This window comes from Mixophyes fleayi, chromosome 5, assembly GCF_038048845.1.
Source record: "Mixophyes fleayi isolate aMixFle1 chromosome 5, aMixFle1.hap1, whole genome shotgun sequence".
Classification (NCBI taxonomy): Eukaryota; Metazoa; Chordata; class Amphibia; order Anura; family Limnodynastidae; genus Mixophyes; species Mixophyes fleayi.
This window is the reverse complement of record NC_134406.1, coordinates 259,986,642-260,008,038: the sequence shown is the minus strand read 5'-3', so window position 1 is coordinate 260,008,038 and position 21,397 is coordinate 259,986,642. Positions and strand designations below refer to the sequence as shown.

At 42.6% G+C, this 21,397-nt stretch overlaps 1 long non-coding RNA gene across 1 annotated transcript; it reads right to left on the bottom strand.

The window, feature by feature from the left end:
• Positions 1-6,572: 6,572 nt before the first annotated feature.
• Positions 6,573-19,769, bottom strand: LOC142157892 (uncharacterized). Its single transcript, XR_012692679.1, has 3 exons — positions 19,397-19,769; positions 14,786-15,004; positions 6,573-7,064 (listed from the first exon to the last, which is right to left on the bottom strand). It is a non-coding gene; the product is annotated as an uncharacterized LOC142157892 (long non-coding RNA).
• Between the last annotated feature and the right edge of the window lie 1,628 nt (positions 19,770-21,397).

The window sequence follows — 21,397 nt, the reverse complement described above, 5'->3', positions numbered from 1 at the left end:
AGATTCTCTAACTGGTTCGATAAAATGATATTTAGGCTATACTGTGAGATTCTGTGGAGCCAGGGCCTGATTATCCAATAGGCTGACCAGGCTGTAGCCTAGGGCGTGAGGCTTGTGGTGGGCGCAAAAAACTAAATGAGGTACAAAGATTGTAGTGAGCATTTTAAAAAGCCAAGAGGAGCTGAGTTTCGAAAACATGGGAACATAAACATTGGTGGGGGGTGAAGGAAGCCGGATTCTAAATTAAGGATGTGTTAGTTTTTACCAACTGTATATTAGCCTGGTGTGGAAGGCAAGAGGGGCTATATGCGTATTAACCTAGGACAACCTGAATACTTAATCAGGCCCCAGGTGGAGCCTAAATTATTTCACACCTACTCACGTTACCCTCCCACATAAACAAACATAAACCCTCATCAGCTAGACAAAAACAGTTAATAACAGCCGAGAGCTATGACACATATAAACATACAAAAAATCTAATTAAATTAAATAAATTCTTTTAAAATAATAACCAAGACTAAACATTCTCCAATTTTGTGTCAAAAGCTTCTTTAGGGCAAATAAAAGACTTTGTCCCTGTAGAGGTAAAAATGCTCATTATAGCAGCATAAATCAGAGTGAAAGATATTTCTTTCTTAATTAAATCAGAGGGGACAATATTCTTCTCTGTTGAGATGAAGTAAATGAATACATCAGCAACTTACAGTTCTCCACTTTAAATGGACCATTCTTACATTATGCTGAAAATGTTACTATAATCACTCTGTTTTTAAAATCAGATTTTAATAGGCCAATTCTATGCATCCTTTCCACTTGCATAGATAGCAACTATTTATTTAATCCGAAACAAATGTGAATCTTGCATGCAATTAATTTTAGCAAACATTATCTTTCCAGGATGCCCCAAATCCTAATATTTTTTTGCCTAGACGTTTTTCCAAGCATTCCACTTTATCTTGCAACTTTATATTAGAATGTTCACATTCTGACAATTTTTCTCTCAAATGGGTAGATTCCCCTTTTAGAGTGTCCAAAACCTTTTCTGTTGTACCCATAGCAACCAATCAGATTCTAGCTATCGATTTCTAGAATGTACTAGATAAATGATAGCTAGAATGTGATTGGTTGATATGGGCAACACCTCCACTTTTCCATTTTAGAAGGTTTGCTAAATCCACCGTGTAGTCTCTTTAAAGTTTTCCAATTTACCTAAAATGTTTTCAAGATATTTTACTTTATAGTCAAATTTTGGTAAGAGATCTTTATTTGTAGCAGAAGGCATAGATAAAGGTTTCAATATGCATGTAGACATTGACTTGTAAATTTTGCTCACTGACTCCTGTAGTTGTTGTTTCGGATATGGCTGCGGTAATATTTGCGCCTGTCGTATGTGTGATATTATGTATATAGCATTTCAGGCAAAGTGATTTACACTAGTATAATGGATTATATTGGGAGCATTTGAAGCACTAGCTCAGGGCCCTGGGTTGAACACTGGCCAAAACATTCCAATTCTAACTGAGTTGTGCAATTATACCATAATAAAGTGGTAAAAGTATTTACTGTATATTCCAATGAACTTGAGGAGATCTCCTTGCTCTTCTTTTGAAAATCCTTGTCTATGAGGCTTGACACAGATACACTTCTGGTGATGCACAAATGAACACCTTCTTGCTTTTTACTTTGCTTTTATTGTCAGGATGGCAAAGTAATTCATAACATAAAGTTGCACACACTTTCTTGTGACCCTAGTGCTAAAGTAACAGAGGCCAGCTCCCTAGACACCGGCCGACTTATTTAGCATTGGTCACACTGAACAATGAAAACAGACATGTTTAAATAGGTTATACACCTCCCACAGCCCTAGCTTAATAGACAAGTGACACTACCACCTTGCCTTTAAAATGAGTTCTCATTAGGTGCTCTACTGGATTAGCCTTAGTGCATATACACCCTGTTAGCCTGCTGTTAGCTATACTTTCAAACTATTTCAAAACATGTAAGTTAAATCAGACTCTTTACTATTATTTTGCCACACATATGTCCTCCACCTGCATCTCTTTAACCTAGGTGTACTACTGTACAAATGTGTAACTCTGTTAGCAGCCTTGCTCTGCAGATTGCAGCTAAATACTTACTCCTTACTCCTTACATCCCAGGCGCGGGCTGGCAGGTTTCGGCCTGGGGGGCGCACAGCCGGCCGCATCACATGACACGCGAGAAATAAGTTTTTTTCTATTTTAACCTTTCTAAAGTAAATGCCTTATTTCTGATGTATATATTTGATACAATGAGCCTTTGTTTACAAAGTCTTTTGTGTATTGGGATGTGTTTTGTATGGAAGTGTCATTGTTTGGGGTTTGTAAGGTTGCTAGTGGAAACCTCCAATTAGGCCTATGGGGAGGGAGTCTGATAGCAGGAAAAACCTGCTCTGGCTAAAGGCCCAGCAGGGGGTCGTTACTGTGTGGCCTTTTGTCAGAGTGTTCAAACCTTTCTGAACATTGTGAACAGCAGGTGATGCAGGACATCACAGCGTCTCTAGAATTTCATAGATAAGTGTAAATATTGTTGGCTTTGCAATGCATGTAAATCCATGTTTGTGTAAACACATTACATCCTGATTCTCAATAAATAGCCTGTGTCTAAACTGTATAAAAGGCACTGGCTTGTATTGAAAACTTGTTCTTCTGATTTCATCTGACTTGAGTGAGCACTGGTACCTTTAACCAGTGTGAGAGCAAATTAACATATTGCTTCAAAGACCTGCTTGGAAACATCTTCAATATTGCTGTATTCCTGTGACCTACAGATTAGACCCAAAATCGAATCCGTTCCCGGCTGTCCTGAGGTTTTGACCCAGCATCCAGTACCACCGCTCTGCCCGTTACCCAGCAGCTCTGGTCAGTGTGATAGGTCAGGGGGGATCCATCCACAGCATCCCTGATCCAAGAGGTCAGGAGAACCAGCCCAGGTACACCAGCAACGAGATACGCTAGCAGCGACAGTTACCCAGAAGAAACCTGGTTCTGGATGCTAGTATAGGAGTCCAGTGGTGGCAGCATTTGTAAACCCCTCCTACTGTGGCAAAAGGGGGCATTTGGAATAACGAAAGGGAATGGTGGCAAAGTAAGCCCAGCCGGTTCCCAGCAACAACAGACAGGGTGGTATAGGCGATCCATCCTGTCACAGCCCCACTCAGCAATGAACACCCCAACCAAAACAGCTCCTCCCATTAGAAGAGACAAAACTCCACATTGCCGCAGGCTGCCATCTTCACCTGCAAATTCTGTTCGATATGCTTGACATGTGACACATGAGCACAAAAATAGATGCAAAAGGCATATGCACTGAATAAGGCACATTCTCGTAAATTTCGTAAATCCTTTGAAACAGGGAGAGTTGGGAGGTAAGGTAAAAAAAAATAACATACTAATTTGGAGGTGTCTCCCTGTCCACTGGGTTACTATATGGTCCCTGCTAACCTGGAAATAAAAACTTGGATAACTTATACAGTTGGAATATAGAAAAAACTGGACATATCGGGTGATACTCTGTGTCAGGGTGAGAGCCCCAAATAAAATATATCAATTATAAATAGGAATGTACATGATTACCCCTCAGACAAAATGTTTTAAAAACATTTGGTCAATTAGCCCAGTGGGAGGTAATTAGGTTCAGCAGACATCTTGTCAGTAAGATAACTTATCATATGGAGATCACAGCCATGCATTGCCCTTGATACTGCATGCCACTTCCTATTCAGAGCAGACTTCCTTTTAAAGAGGTATGGTAAAAACTGAGTACCACCCTGGTGGAACCTTGTAGGCAAATGCAAAACATGTAGGCTATCTATGCAGGTATATAGAAACTTTAAAGAACATGCCTTCATATTTCATATTGTGGGAAATCAGTGTGCTAGTATAGACAGGGCCGGTGCTAGGGTCCATGGCGCCCTAGGCAAAATCAGCGCCCTCTCCCCCCCCCCCCCGCAAAAATCGGCGCCCTCCTCCCTCCTCCCCCCTCACCCCGTCTTTTCTTACCTTGTCTCACCACCGCCGCCTCTCTGCTCTGTCTCCTCCCCTCCACTCACTGACACTAGTGAGTGGAGGGGAGGAGACGGAGCAGAGAGGCGGCGGTGGTGAGCAATAGCCTCTTCCCCCCCTCCCCATGCATCTGAATGCTGTGCGGCGGCCGTGACAGGTATGGTCAGCGGTCGCCGCAGTTTTAAAATTAATTTCCAGTTCTGTGGCGCCCTCCAGGCGCCCTCCAGAGCCCAGCGCCCTAGGCAAGTGCCTAACCTTGCCTAATGGGAGCGCCGGGCCTGAGTATAGATACCAACTGTACATGTAAACCGCAGTAGTCACGTGTCTTTTTAAATGATATTTGATATTGTTGTAATTCCATCATATGTGGTATATAAATGTGTGGGGGTTATGACTGGTTTATTGAAGGTAGAGTTATGTCTCTGGGATATATCTGGAAATGGTCAAATCTTTTGGAATATTTTTGAGCGAACCATAGTTGACACCAAGGGGACATTTCCTCCCCCACATTAGCATATACACTGCCCCTATGAATGCCATCCCTTTCAGTTTGCTTAAAAAGCCTGGGTATGAAGGGGCTGATTTTCAGCTCCTGTGGTCTCAATCTAACAGAGTCTCCAGGTGTAAAGTGTTAACCCTTTGATTGCCGGTGTGTGCATTGCTAACCTGTTTACAACAAGGAGCATTGTGTGCCAGTGTGGGGCAGTAAATTGGGGTTATATTGCCCTTATTCAATAGGTGGTGGCAAAACATAGCTGTGTATGGGTGTTAGAACACCGTTTGGGGGCGATTCTGCAGATCTATAACCTGTGTGATAGATAGAAGGTCTTCAAATTCTAATACAAAAAGTTTAAAAACTTAGCACAAGTTTTAAGTTTCTGGAATATCTGAGGATAAAACTATTGAGACTTCTTCATTCACTGTAACAGTCGGCAAAGCTCAGTTATCAATCTCGAGCCTGTTTTTTCTTTGCACAAAAAATGTGCTAATCTTCTTAAACTGCAATCATACCTCTAAAATGCCTGTTCCCGATTGTGACGGGTTCCAAAGAGCATTAAGTCGTCCTACATAAAGGACTCACACGCTTTCAATTGCTCCTTACAAGGCAATAATATTAGCAGTGAAAGGAGTCTCTGTTAACAAGTGATCCAGGCAATTGATACCACACAATGCATTGTATTACCCTGTCTGAGAATGTTCTTGCAGGACAAGAAAATTGGATGTGAAATAGATTTTAACATTATTAAGCCATTCTGCAAAAAAAAAAAAAAAGTCAGAAAGAAATATGGATTTCTTTTTCGAGTGTGCAAAGTCTGCTAATGAAGTAAGTTTGAGTTAGGTACAGAAACTTTTGGGGGTATATTTACTAAACTGCAGGTTTGAAAAAGTGGAGATGTTGCCTATAGCAACCAATCAGATTCTAGTTATCATTTATTTAGTAGATTTTACAAAATGACAGCTAGAATCTGATTGGTTGCTATAGGCAACATCTCCACTTTTTTATACCCGCAGTCTAGTAAATAGACCCTTAAGAATATATTTACTAAACTGCAGGTTTGAAAAAGTGGAGATGTTGCCTATAGCAACCAATCACATTCTAGTTATCATTTATTTAGCACATGCTACAAAATGCAAGCTAGAATTTGATTGATGGCTATAGGCAACATCTCCACTTTTTCAAACCCGCAGTTTAGTAAATCTAGCCCTTAGACTTTCGAAGTTTGCAATTTGAACAATTGTACCGTCCGTAGATATCACTATATTATTTTTTGGGGGGTATTAATGCAGTACTGTAAATTGTAGGTGGCCTCTATATCAATCCTGCAGGATTTTTTTTCGCAGAAAGCATAAATGTTATTACATCAACCTAATACAATTATTCTTATTACAAAGGTGGTACTGATAGAACAGAAAAAAAGCTGCTTGGGGTATTCAGTACATAACAGTATCTCTTCACATTCCGGGGAGTGCAGTGCATCATGGGATCTTTGGAGACATTAGTGTCAGCGAGATTTGAAGTTATAATTTACCATTCACAGCTAATTCAATATTGCTTTTTACCTATCAAGAATAGAATATTACTTGTTACATCTTAGACCCTAATTAACTATTGAAATAATGGGTTACAGACATTCTTGCCAACTCTGCCGTAATATCCAAGAGACTCACAAATTCCAGGTAGGTCTCCTGGTATCCTGGGAGAGTATGACATCCTCCCGCATCTGTCCACTTCCTAGTGAAGTGGGCAGGATTAGAGCTGCCATGATGCGATTCTCAGGGAATCTCTTCATTTTGGCCCTGCCGCACGCTGTAAAATGACGCATTAGCCTCATCGCATCATGGGGGTGGGGCCAAAATGATGCGATTTTGCCGAGTCCAGCCCCTTCGGTCCATACCCCCCACTTCCAACTTCAAAAATTTGGCACGTATGGTTACAGACCTCTCTATGATTTCTGTTTTAACATACTTTATTGGTAACAAGGATTATTTTAAACCATACCGTGATTTACATTGACGAGTGGAGAAATCAGTTACTGTATAGAACTTATAATGAGACCATAGACCCTAAAACTGTGTCTCTAAACCACTAATTTAATATTGTAACTGTTAAAAGCAGGTAGAGGGAATGGGTACCCATTTAATAGCATCCTGCTCTGTGAAACCTACACAGATCACTGGGCAATCTGCATGTCCCTTAGGAGCTTGACAACGATGATTTAGAAAAAATGAATATATAAAAAAAATACACTGCAGTTTACAAAAAAAAATATGTGGTGGTTAAGTGTGGACACATGGTTCTACATGTATCAGGTAACTTTGAAATCATTTGTGGTTATTGTGATTGTAGCATAGTGTTTATTTGTTCCTCTGACTGGTGCCGTTATTAAATCTTGTGTAGCAGAAGACTTCTGCTTCACCAGCTTTTTGCTCTATTTCAGTTTTTCTTCATACCAGTGTGTAGCTGCAGGTCTTGCAGTTGTTTTGTAAGCTGGGTGTCCTCAGTAGACTCCACAGCTCCTGTGGAGTAAGATGATTATAAGGTGAACATACCTTTTCATGCTGCTGAAGATATAACTGTATTTCTCTGATCATCCTACCACCCTACAGCTTCTAGAGTTAGAAATATGTCTTTTTTTGTATAAGATATGGATTTCTGTAGCACACATGCGAACCAACAATGCTTACATGTCAGGAGTCCTGTGTTTAGATGCAGGACTCAGTATTCAACTATCACTGCACAGCATGACATGTACAGCTAAAGCAAGTTCACTGAGTTGCAATCAGGCGATTGCTGACATCACAGAAATGGGGAGTTGAACTTCCAAATAGCATATAAACTTGCTCTGCCTGTCACTCGCTATAGTATCAGATTTGCTTGCCTGAGCTCCTGAGCATGTTTTCCTGTTTACTGTTTGATTTCAGATTATTTACCTGGCATGTTCCTGACTTTGGGATATCTGGATCCTGACTTTGGACTGTGCTTACAGATTGGTTTTGACCTTTGGCATTTCCTGAATATTCCTCTGCTTGCTGATTCTGTTTAGTTTACCTGCCTCCTGCTGACCTCGGCTTGTCTTACTATTCTGCCTTAAGAGCTACATACCTGTAGTGCTCTGCTTACCATACTAAGGGCCAGTTCGGCTACTAAAGGCAGTCAAATCCAGCCTACTTTGCGGTGGGCTCTGGTGAATACCGGTAGGAGGAGACCAACCCCACCTCTTTGTCTGCTTTCAGACCTGGAAGCCTGGGTGAATAGGAGAACACCATGTGAAAGGGCTGCAGGTCAGTTTGTTTGAGAAGAAGAGGTCATTGGTCAAGGTTAATTTGTTACAAACAGTGTCCATCCATAGGGTACATTTAAAGAATTTTGAAAGCAATGGCAGACAGGTGATATGTTTGACTTGCAGCTCCTTATGCCTGGAAAGGTGGAACGAGAGCCGGTAGGTATAGGAAAGCGTAGATCGAGTACCGTAAGGGTGTTTTCATGTAATTGCAGCACAATTAGATGATTGCATATTGTCCTCTACAGTTAGTAGTACTCACATCATTAGCGCCTATATTATAAAAAGTCATGGCTGTCTATCGCTTTACTTAACACTTTGGTTTTAACTACTGCAGGAACGAATATTTCCATTTGGATTTTTAAAGGATGAAAAACAGCAGATGTATTGTGTTTAATCGGATTGTATTTGTATATTTGTGGTTGTTTGTATTTAATTACATTTTATATTGAAAATGGGACTTTCATATTTAGAAATAACACTGTCAAGACGGGTGGGGTATGATTTTCTGAACAATTCCGACAAAGTGGGCAAGGTTACATTGCTGCTATTAAGGGGGCGATGCGTGGACACGGTGTGTGTATAATTTATAATTTTCTTCATAAATAGAACTGAGGGGTGCATTAAGCCTGAGGTGAAAATAAAAGCTAAGGTACATAATGGTGTGGTTCACTGAGGGTTAACAAAACAAGAAGGTGTGGTGATAACCAGGGATAGTGCCATAAGGGAGGAGCAGAGGAATTAAAAGAACTGGGAGGAGTGATAATAGCTTTCTTGGCTTCAGGACAGGCAAACCCTCCTTCCCATTCCCGACTCCTGGATCCGGTTCGCTCTATAGCTGAGATGTCTCGTTACCTTCTGTGTTAAAGATGCAAAGACTGGTGATCTCACAGGGAGGTGCTGAAAAGATGCAAAGACAAGAGTTTGGGCCAGCCTCGAGTGCGGGCCGTGGTATAGGTACGGGTGTGCTGGTGTAGCCCCGGAAGTGAGTTTCTGTCGATCTGGAATGCTGGTGCTGGGTAAGGCCCGGAGGTAGGCTGGGCCGATCTTAAGCGCTAACCATGGAATTTGTACAGGTGCTGGTTAAGCACCTGGGCCAACCTGGAGCATGGGCCGTGGTATTTGTACGGGTGATGGTTAAGCCCCAGGGGTATGTTGGGAGGACCAGGAGCGCTGGCCTTGTTTATTGGTACAGGTGCTGGGTAAGCCCCAGAGGTAGGTTGGACCGATCCTGAGCGCTGGCCGTAGTATTTGTACGGGTGCTGGTTAAGCCCAGGAGGTAGGTTGGGCCGACCTGGAGCATGGGTCATGGTATTTGTATGGGTGCTAGTTAAGCCCTGGAGGTATGTTGGGCAAACCAAGTGTGCAGGCCTTGGTTTCAAGTGTTGGTGTGGCTTTGAGGTGGCAGGTGACCACTGTACAAGATAAACACTGTGGGTGAAGCGCACATTCATAGTAGCAGGCTTTTGGAACCTGTTTCCTTCAGGATTCGTCTTAGGTTTGGTGCAAGCACAGCTCAGCCGGGCTGGTTTGCGGAGCATTAGGTTAGGCCAGAGGGGTGCGGGTTCCGGGGCTCCTTGGGGACGGTTGTCCATTAACATACAAATGCTAATGGTGCTTACAGATAGGCAAGGCACAGTGTTCTCCCACCATCATAATAGCAGTTATTTAAATAAAAGAGTTTCATTTGTCGACAAAAAATCTGTGTGGTGTCTTTTATTATAGCACGTAAGGTTTAAGGTTACGACAGAAGGGTTTGACGTTATGTCATCAACCGTTAAGCATTTTAAAAACATCATACAGCCGCTGGTTCCTCGCAATGCCACTTTAACAGCAGCAATGTAACCTTGCCCATTTCTTGTGACATAAATATCAGTGCCTGTATGTTCGTTTGTTGGAATTGTTCTATGGCAGTTTTCCAAGAAGTCTGATTTCCTCCATGTCAGTCATTACGGCAATGGGCATTTTCATGTCGCTGTCACTGTTGTCGCAATTATGTTGTTCGGAATAATGACTACCACCGGTCAAGACACTTTATTATATTATTATATTGTACTATATTATTTGTGTTATATTGTATTATATTATATTGTGCACAAGTAGTGTAATATAAGTTTGGCATTTACTATTATCACTGTCCAGCCACATCTCTATGCTTTTGTGGGACCTAAGTATACAAACTTCTTATGTCTGATGTACGCCTGGCGCATATGGTACAGTTTCTGAGCTGGACACGTGTATATACAGATTTTTTACATTAGTCCTTCCCTACACGACAAGTTATGAGCCCGTTTGTGTTTTTGCTGCTGACAACTAGCAAATTAACTTACATTACTCTCAGTGGTTTCATGTTACACAGATGTTCTGCATTATGTAAGTCTATATTAATCTTTATAGATAAATACCTTTATTAGCGCCACTAATTCCACAGCGCTGTACAGAGAACTCACTCACATCAGTCCCTGCCCCATTGGAGCTTACAGTCTAAATTCCCTAACACACACACACACACACACACACACACACACACACAGACAGAGAGAGAGAGAGGGAGACAGACAGGGAGAGACTAGGGTCAATTTTGATAGCAGCCAATTAACCTACTAGTATGCTTTTGGAGTGTGGGAGGAAACCAGAGCACCCAGAGGAAACCCACGCAAACACGGGGAGAACATACAAACTTCACACAGATAAGGCCATGGTCGGGAATCAAACTCATGACCCCAGTGCTGTTAGGCAGAAGTGCTAACCACTGAGCCACCGTGCTGCCAGGCCGCAAGCTTCCCCATGGATCTATAAAGTAATTTTTTACAATTAATGTTTTTTTTAAGTAAAACTGAAAGCCCAAGACTGAGCTTACAGTACAACTACACATGCGTTCACGTAAGTCCATATGCCTTCAAACTGCCCAGGAGAAGTAGTAAGTTACCTCTCAGAGCCAGTATTACTGAGGCAGCTGAGTATCATTTCATGGCGATACTTCATTGATAAATAGCGACAATAGGTGATGATATGCAGCGATAAAACAAAAAAATATCAAAACCCTTATTGACGCATAGTAATAGATAGACCCCTTAATAACAAATATAAGAAATCACTGATTTTTAATTATTTGAAAAGTGTTTCCCAGATCTATTATCCTTACAATCCTTACTCATATTATTGGATGCTCGGGAGCCCCTGGGTGGTCTGTTTACTAAGCAAAACATTTCTACGCTTTCATTTGCACAAAATGAAAGTACACACATTGAGCCTGATTCAGTAAGGAAAGTAAGGCAAAAAATGAGTAAGTTATCTCCTGGACAAACCCATGTTACAATGCAAAGGGTGCAAATTAGTTTATTAATGTGCACATAAGTTAAATACTGGTTGTTTTTTCATGTAGCACATGAATACTTGATAGGTTTAGTTTTACACTGAAATTTAAAGTGGATCTAGGACATGCCCTACCCCCAACTATAAATCTGTCCCCACATTTTAAATTTACCTCTCCCTCAAATGCAGCATGGTTTTGCCAAGGTGTAAAGTTACTCATTTTGTTTGCTTTACTTTCCTTAATAAATCAGGCCCATTGGGTGGATATATTGCTATATATGATGCACTATGCAAGGTAAAATATATATATATTGTTGTCTGATAGAAGCCATAGGTCCTCAAGGCAGGCCCAGCGCTCCCATTAGGCAACCTTAGGCAGTTGCCTAGGGCGCCGGGACCTGCAGGGCGCCGCTGACTAGATTTTCTAATCTAGTCAGCGGCTCAGGAGAGGGTTCCGCCGCTGTTTTTCAGTGTCCGCGGGGCATCTGTGAAGTATCTCACTGTCTGTCAGACAGACAGTGTGAATAAAGTTCTTTCCCGGCGCCCCTCTCTCCTCCCAGAATGCATCACTCAGCCTCTGCGTGAAGAAGGCGCGGATCAGCTAGAGAAAAGGTAAGTAAACTCTCATTTTTTGTTTAGTGTGTTCGCGGGGGGGGGGGGGGGGGGGGTTGCGGCTGCGAAATTTTGCCTAGGGTGTCGTGAACCCTAGCACCGGCGCTGCCTCAAGGACGTATCCCCTGTGTGCTGACACTCTGGCTAGGGGATTTTACTCCCAATCATATCAACTGTTGTTCATCTGTCTCCTCTCAAAAGCAACAGGTGTCCACTAAGTCTGTCTTATATGCAATGTCTGCAACTTGTTGACTTATGGAAAAGGAAACACCTGCCTGACAGATGCTACTCTCGCTACTCAGCCAATATTATGCTTTTATCCTGAACAGATCTTGTACATGCCTTGCCTGGCCTGCTTCTATATATTACCTTGGTTGGATTCCTGCCTAGAGTTTTGTCCTATCATGCACCCATGCACTTTTACCATGCAGTGATCATAGAGAAAGCGTAGAGAATGAGATACGGCTAAACAGTGTTAGCAGTAAATGCAAAAGCCGCATTATCATATTTGTACACAATATATTAATGTAATGACATAGGAATCACATTTACCATATAAAATGTAATGAATTACAAACACAAATGCAAAAAAGTTAATTAGATTCAACTAAATACAAACATTTTTTGTTTGATGATCGAAAACATCATCACCATTGTGTCTTGTTGCACCAGCCCTCCAGCATCTGCAAGAGATATGCCCCTTGACAGGTGTATCTACGTCTGAGTCCGGGGGGTAAATTTATCAAGCTGCGGGTTTGAAAAAGTGGAGATGTTGCCCATAGCAACCAATCAGATTCTAGCTGTCATTTTGTAGAATGTACTAAATAAATGATAACTAGAATCTGATTGGTTGCTTTAGGTAACATCTCCACTTTTTCAAACCCGCAGCTTGATAAATTTACCACCAGGTCTACATGAACACGCCCTTGTTATTATTATTTTATTATTGTTTATTTATATAGTTCCAATCCTATTACACAGCCCTCACTGTACTCTCTCTGGGCCTGAGTCATTAAGGAGAGCAAAGCGTAAAAAATGAGTAACTTTACACCTTGGCAAAACCATGTTGCATTGGATGGGGCAGTAAATTTAAAATGTGGAGACAGATTTATAGCTGGGGTAGGGCATGTCCCTAGATTAACTTTAAATTTCAGTGTAAAAATGAAGGTATCAAGGATTTATGTGCTACATGAAAAAACAGATAGTATTTAACTTATGTGCGACATAATAAACTAATTCGCACCCCTTGCATTGCAACATTGTTTTGTCCAGGAGAAGATTTACTTCTTTTTTTTGGCCTTGTTTTCCTTAATGGCCCATTGTCGTTAGACTTTACCATGGGAATACATCAAGATTATAACCCTAGTACAATTTTCTCTCATGTTTTCTCTTTACTTTGGAGAACAACTATCCTCTTTCATTTTAAAATAATTAGTTTATGCCTCTCCCTGCCACAATTTTGCACCCCAAAAAATATTGCGCCCTAGGATGCAGCCTAGTCAGCCTATTGGCTAATCAGGCCTTGTGCAAAATAAATATTGATATAGCCGTACATTTTAGTGCTAGTGGACCTTTAAGAAACAATATATTACACGGTGTCACCTCTTTAGATTGTAGAAAAGCATTACATCTAAGCATACAGAATCCATTGAAATTACTGCATTGCTTCAGGAGAAGATTTGCTGACTGTGATGTATTTGATTGGACCAGAAGAGCGGTATATACAATTTGTCTTACTTAATGTATAAACAAACAGGCACAACATATTTGTATTTTTTCTCATTCCTTTTGTTAAAGCTTATTGTTCTGTAACAACGCAAAACAGTCAAACATACGATCTGGAAAATGAACTCATTTTAGATGTCGTCGTTTCGCCACACCAAGGAGAATGGAGTAAAAGTAATAGGAATAATTCTTAAAAATGACAGTCATATTTCAGTTTACACAATGCTAATAGGTCAGACGTGACATCCAAAAAATATTCTTACCATGATTCAATGGACTCAACCCGAAGGTCTAAGGCATGGACACATTTGGGGTATTATTTAACAATATGGGGACTGATGGAAAGTTGAATACAACTTACAGTCCATAAATGAACTTGCGCTAAAACATTTTTCTGCCCATATGCTGAGTTATATGCATCTCAAGATCCAGTTCTGCAGCTGTAGTATATGTGCCAGGTTTACAGCTGCCATTAACACTCTGTAAACGTTTTGTTTTATAGGGAAAAATTAATTTATCATTATGCTTCATATAATACCATGCATGCCAACTTTCAAAACTTCTCCCCCAGGAGATTTTGTGACAGGGGGGTAGGAGGGGGTGGGGTGTCATTGTTGCGTCACAGTTGCCACTATAAAATGCAAAAATTCGTGGCATTGAATAGCAGGGGCGGGGCTTAATGACATGATTAAGCCTCGTCCCCACAATTGAATGCCGTGAATTTCGGCGAATCCGGGAGGTTTGCCTACTCTAGTCCGGAAGCGTACTGGCCTCCTGGAAGAGCCAGTAACTAGCTACTGTGAATATTAATTAGAGTCTCATGTATTACCTGTGAATCCTAAATCTATATGTAAAAACTAGATTTGCACATATATTTGATAGAAACACAGCCTTTTGTTGTATTCACAAGTCAAATGTAAACACATAGGTGTGGATAGTAATTGCTTTTGAGAACCAGCGCGATTAACATTCTGAGATAGACTACAAAATGCAGGGCCGTAACTAGGGCTGTGCGACAGGGGCGACCGCCCAGGGCGCAACGCTGAAGGGGAGCGCAATTTAGGAATATTTTAGGTTAATTTGGTTCAAATTGAGGGCTAGGGGGGTGGAATTTGTCTTTCTCGCCCAGGGCACTAGACTTCTTCTAAGTTACGGCTCGGAGAAAATGTTCAATATCTTAATAATAAGATAAGTGTTAAGTGAAAGGTTTAGAGTCTTGGAAAATGTCAGCATTTTATCTGTTGCCTTATTGATTTAAGACTAAATATGACTTTACTAATTGTAATATTTCTATTTAAGATTTACCTGTGATTAATTGTCCGTGGTATCCAGTGTCTCCAGCTGCTCAGCTAAACCTGGTGATTCCGGTATCCTTTACTTGTAGCTATCCTATCGCAGCCTGGTATCCAGTGTCTCCGGCTTCCTCAGCTAAACCAGATAATCCTGTTATCCTGTTCCTGCTGTTCTTACGGACTTGTGCTAGCTGCTTCACAATTGACTGCATCTAGTGTACACCTTTGTGCCCTGTGTTCAAAATAAAGACACTCGGTATTATTCACCCTACTCTCCGTGGTCTTCATACTGGGAACCCTAACACCATTCCATCTGTCCAGAGAGACAAAACTTATTGCATAATATAATTAACTTCTTTTTGGAATTAATTCCATTTAATTTATAGATTGCATTCTTGTTTTTGATGCATTTAGGGATCAAAAACAAGAACACAATCTATAAATTAAATGTAATTAAAGGATTTGGGAGTGCTCATAGACAGTAGACTTAGCAATAGTGCTCAATGTCAAGCAGCAGCTGCAAGGGCAAATAAAGTATTGGCATGCATAAAAAGGGGCATAGATGCAAGGGAAGAGAGTGTAATTTTGCCACTGTATAAATTGTAGAATATGCAGTACAGTTCTGGGCACCACTCTATAAAAAAGATCATTTGGAACTAGAAAGAGTTCAGAGAAGGGCGACATAATTGATAAAGGGTATGGAGTCATTAAGTTATGAGGAAAGGTTAGCCAGTTTAGGCATGTTTACTTTAGAAAAGAGGTGTCTAAGAGGAGATATGATTACTATGTACAAATACATTAAGGGTCAATACAGAGAACTTTCATGGGAACTTTTTACCCCAAGGACCATACACAGGGCACGCGGTCACCCCCTAAGGTTAGAGGAGAGAAAATTTCACAACCAGCAAAGGAAGGGGTTCTTTACAGTAAGGGCAGTCAAGATATAGAATTCATTGACAGGGAAGGTTGTGATGGCAGATTCAATAGATATGTTTAAGAAAGGGTTAGACAAATTTTTAGCGGAAAAGTGTATCCAGGGATATGACCGTTAATTAAAATGAAGGATAGTAGTGGATATAGGGTAAACATAGGACTGCAATATTGGGTCTGGGGGGATGTTCACAATTGAAACAGATTGGCGGTTGCTTACTCTGGATCAGTTTCAAATATAAGTGCAGGATCGCAGGAGATCCAAAATAGGTTGAACTTGATGGACTGGTGTCTTTTTTCAACCTCATCAACTATGTTACTATGTTACTGTATAACATTGTAATAATTTATGTATTTTTGTGAACTTTTCACATCCCCCTAGGCATTGTTTGCATGGTATAAAACCCCCACTCTGTCAATCAGTAAGGGAGATTTCAGTATTGAAATCCCAAGCTAACACGTTGGCTGCACTGCGTAATCCAATTCTAAACTAATGTTTTATTAATAAATGTATTTATTTTCCCTTTTAGCAACTGCATTGGAGAATCAATTATTTTCCCTTTAATACAGTATAGAGCATATGCGTGTAGCCACTACCTGAGCCTAAGTCGAGCATTTTCACGCCAGATATGCTGCGCAAACTGATGTACGGCCCATTCTGCATCAGTCACGTGGTGTTAGATGCAAGAAGGGGTTCAACCCATAGTAACCTATAAGATGTCAGTGTTCATGGTCTAAACTCCCGAAGAAAAACAACAACTCTGATTGGTAGCTACAGGATCCACCAAATGTTCCTAATTACACCATGTTACTAAATAAGCACCTTTGTATATGGCTCCCACATTTGAAATTCTGGGCCTCATTAACAAACTGGAAGGACAACTTAAATTACGTGAAAACGTAATTTAAGTTGCGGGGGGCGGGGCCAAAATGACGCGATTGACGCAAAATTGTGACAAACTTTTAGGGGCCAAAATGTTGCGATTCATCAATCCCCGCCCCCACACGCCCACCTTCCCCAGGATCTCCCTGAAGCCAACGAGGAAAAGTTGGCAAGTATGGTGTGTGGCCATATCGCGATGGAAGCATGGTACGCCGCGAATGGGGCGCAGCTACGCCATACTTGCCCACTCTCTCGAAATGTCTGGGAGATTCACGAATTCCGGGTAGGTCTCCCAAACTCCCAGGAGAGCAGATCATTCTCCTGCATCCTGTCTACTTCCTAGTGAAGAGGGCAGGATGGGAGTCTCCATGACACAAATCCCAGTGAATCGCATCATTTTTCCCCACCGCCATCACATTTGCATTGCAGTGCTAAAATGACGCAATTGTCAGCATCCCGTCCCCTTCTGTCCTCGCACTGCACCTCTCCATTCGTAAATCCAGAGTGGGCAGGGTGCGGGATAAAAGCATGCCCTCCGGCGAATCGGGAAGACCTATCGGCAATTTGGGAGACTCCCTGACATTCCCGGGAGAGCGGGCAAGTATGATATAACAACTTATCACACGCGTATGCAGGGATGTAACTTGTTCCATAGCAAAAGCAAAACTTTTAAAACTCAAGCCAGGTTTTATCACATATTTAAGCATAAATAAATAAATGCATACATCTCATACGGAAACAAGTTTCCAGGAGAGGGGGCGTGACTGGAGGGCGGGACGAGGCCAATCACGTCATTTTGCCCCCCCTCCCCCCCGCAAAATAATAATTTGCATCGCGGTGGGCGTGGCCAAAATGACGCGATTGGCCTCACCCCGCCCCCTCCCGCCCTCCAAAATGGCGTGATTCACCGAGAATCGCGTCAAATGACGCGATTCTCTGTGAGATTGGGATGCGGGAGAAATGCCAGGCTGAAATAAGTGGCTTAGTCTGCAGAGCATGCTGGGACTTGTAGACCCATAACAGATGGACAGACCAAAGTTGCTTAACTCTGCATTGGATCCACAGCTGATATAACATGTTTTCTATTGAACAACTCCTGAATGAAACAATCCTGGTAAAGGAATATTTCATAGGACTCCCGCATGTCCCAGGTTCACAGGAAACTACCGCTTTTGGAAACTGAAAATGTTTGATGTCCAATTGTCCAGATTTCAGACAGCTGGATTAATAAGGTTATTTAGAATATATTGATTTCCCCTGTAGGGGGAGTTATGTAAAATATGGGTTTGGGAGCCCATCATAGGCAGGTTAAGTAAACTAAGGGAGAGGAAAGGAAGGAAGTGACATCATGTCTGTGGCTGATGCGGCAAATAAAACGAAAAGTCGCAGTCATCTGTCACTCTTTCCAGTGAAGCAAGTTGTAATAACCCCACCTACCCACCCAGTTTAAGTTAGGTAGTGTAGGGAATGGGGATGTTGTGAATCGTAAAACTACTTGTATTTGCCATGTGTTGTGAAAATAAAAAGGAGAAACACAAAGTAATGGAATGAGATGAGAGATATTACCTGCATGGAGCCTCCGTGATGCGATTCGTGGGAATTGCGTCATTTTGGCATCGTGTTGACACTATTCACCCCACCACGCACCCCCTCCGTTCTCATACTTGGTCAGTATGATATAATTGCAATATTCATGTCTAGGACAAATAAATAACATATATATAGCTCATGTCAGGGGCGCACCCAGGGGGGGTTTCCTAGTCCCCAGAAACCCCTGTCCTACCTGGGATGCTGTATGATTACAGTGACTGGCCCCTCTCCCGGGATCAGCCACTACTGCTTGTAGCTTGGGAGGATCGTCTCCCAGTCAGTCCCCTGCTGTGTGAGCACAGCTCTCTGCCAGCAGTCTGGCCCCTTCCTCCCACACAGCCAGCATGGGTGTAATGCAGGAGGCAGCAGAAGAAGGTAAGAATGTGTGTATGTGTCTGTGTATATGGCAGTTTACATATCTGTGTTTGATCCTGTGTGTGTTTGTGTATGTATGTTAGTCTGTGTTTGTCTGTGTATATGACAGCTTACATGTCTGTGTTTGATCCTGTCTGTGTTTATCTGTGCTTATCTGTGTATATGGCATACTTGCCAACTCTCCCGGAATCTCCGGGAGACTCCCGCATTTTGAGAGAGTCTCCCGGACTCCCGGGCGAGTGTGGCAAAATCCCGGATCTGCCCACTTCCTAGTGAAGTGGGCAGAATTAGGTCACAAACGCCGCGATTCCTGGTGAATCGCGGCATTTGGCCCTGCCCCCCGCTGTCAAATGACGCATTTTGCGTCATGCCGTCACGGGGGCGGGTCCAAAATGACGCGGGTTTTGGAAGCCCACCCCCCATGACGCCCACCTCCTTCGCAGGCTCCCGGATACCAACATTGTAAAGTTGGTAAGTATGGTTTTAATCTTGCGGTATCCCCATGGTAAAGGCTGAGGACAATGAGTCATCCTCAGACAGGTACTTCAGGATAAGCGATTAGGAGAGACAAAGATGGCGACAGATACACGCGTGACAGTCCCCTTCTCATCTTCACCCTCAGTAGCTCTAGTTCACGCCTCCATTCTGCTATACTGTTATGATTTAATTGAAAACTAAATGAGTGACAAAGATTGCTGTGACCTTTTAAAAAAACAAGTAGAGCTGAGTTTCAAAAAACACAGGAACATAAACATTGGTGGGGGAGTTCAGCTTAAATCGTGGTAGTTGGGAGGTATGAACCACCAAAAAAACAGTAATTTTTGCATGAATATAACACATACTTACCAAATTCTCTTTCCTCCCCTCCAGGAGATTAGATACAAGTGCGAGGTAGGTGTTATTTTGGCGCTACCCCACACGACAAAATGTCGCAATCGCATACCTCTCAACTGTCTGTCCCCAACAGCAGGACAAGGTGTGTGGCATACTTGCCAACTCTCTCTGAATGTCAGGGAGACTCCCTGAAATAGGGGTGATCTCCCTCACTCCCTGAAGAGTCTGGCATTCTCCCTGATGCTGAGCCAGTACAAGACGTGGTTGGCTTCGCCATCTGTGGCATGATGACACAGATCAGAAATTGTGTCCTATGTCCATGTATTGATGCCTATGGAGGTGGCCATTATCATGGAGACCAAGATTTAATCAAAGACTGACAGGTAAGACAACATGACTTCAGTAATGGAGACAGAAATGTAAAAGACACTTCAGTCTCTAGAGATTCATTAGCTGATTTTCTTTAATGCATAGTTGTCTACTCTCCCAGACATTCCGGGAGACACCCGCATTTCTGGGAGACCTTCCGGGAGAGCGGGGCAACCTCGCAGTTCTCGCCTCTGCAATAGATAAGTGGTGGGGGCGGGGCTTAATGACACAAATATTGCATCATCTTAGCCCCACCCCCTGCTGTAATTGGCCGAAATTGTGACAAACTTTTAGGGGCCAAAATGTTGCGATTCATCAATCCCCGCCCCCACACGCCCACCTTCCCCAGGATCTCCCTGAAGCCAACGAGGAAAAGTTGGCAAGTATGGTGTGTGGCCATATCGCGATGGAAGCATGGTACGCCGCGAATGGGGCGCAGCTACGCCATACTTGCCCACTCTCTCGAAATGTCTGGGAGATTCACGAATTACGGGTAGGTCTCCCAAACTCCCAGGAGAGCAGATCATTCTCCTGCATCCTGTCTACTTCCTAGTGAAGAGGGCAGGATGGGAGTCTCCATGACACAAATCCTGGTGAATCGCATCATTTTTTCCCCACCGCCATCACATTTGCATTGCAGTGCTAAAATGACGCAATTGTCAGCATCCCGTCCCCTTCTGTCCTCGCACTGCACCTCTCCATTCGTAAATCCAGAGTGGGCAGGGTGCGGGATAAAAGCATGCCCTCCGACGAATCGGGAAGACCTATCGGCAATTTGGGAGACTCCCTGACATTCCCGGGAGAGGGGGCAAGTATGATATAACAACTTATCACACGCGTATGCAGGGATGTAACTTGTTCCATAGCAAAAGCAAAACTTTTAAAACTCAAGCCAGGTGTTATCACATATTTAAGCATAAATAAATAAATGCATAAATCTCATACGGAAACAAGTTTCCAGGAGAGGGGGCATGACTGCTGGAGGGCGGGACGAGGCCAATCACGTCATTTTGACCCCCCCCCCCCCCGCAAAACCGTAATCTGCATCGCGGTGGGCGTGGCCAAAATGACGCGATTTGGCCTCACCCCACCCCCTCCCGCCCTCCAAAATGGCGTGATTCACCGAGAATCGCGTCAAAGGATATTGCGTCAAAGTCTCTGTGATATCCAGCATCCGGGAGAAATGCCAGCTCGCCCGGGAGACTGACCCAAATTTCCTATGACACTCCAGGTGTTGTGAAAATACAAGCTCCAGCATGCTTTGCCAGTAGATAACTAGCTGATAGCTGGCACAGCATGCTGGGACTAATAGTTTCACAACACCTAGAGTGTCACAGGTTAGCCATCACTGTGTTATCAGGTCCACCTGTATACCTGATATAGCGAATTTAGAGAAGGAAAGATTTAAAAGCATTGAAACTGAAAACTGTTAAATAATTGGCTGGGGTTTCTGAAGACGATATTTTTAGTTTACACGTAGGTAAACAATAAACATTTTATCTTTTCCTGCACCAACATGGCGTCTCCGCACCGACAGGTCACGCCCCGTGACGTCATACGTCCCAAGGGCGCTCTGTCCCGGCCTCTCGGTCTCTATGGTGACGCCCCGCTCTGTGTTATTTCATCAGTAAACATCCTGCGGAT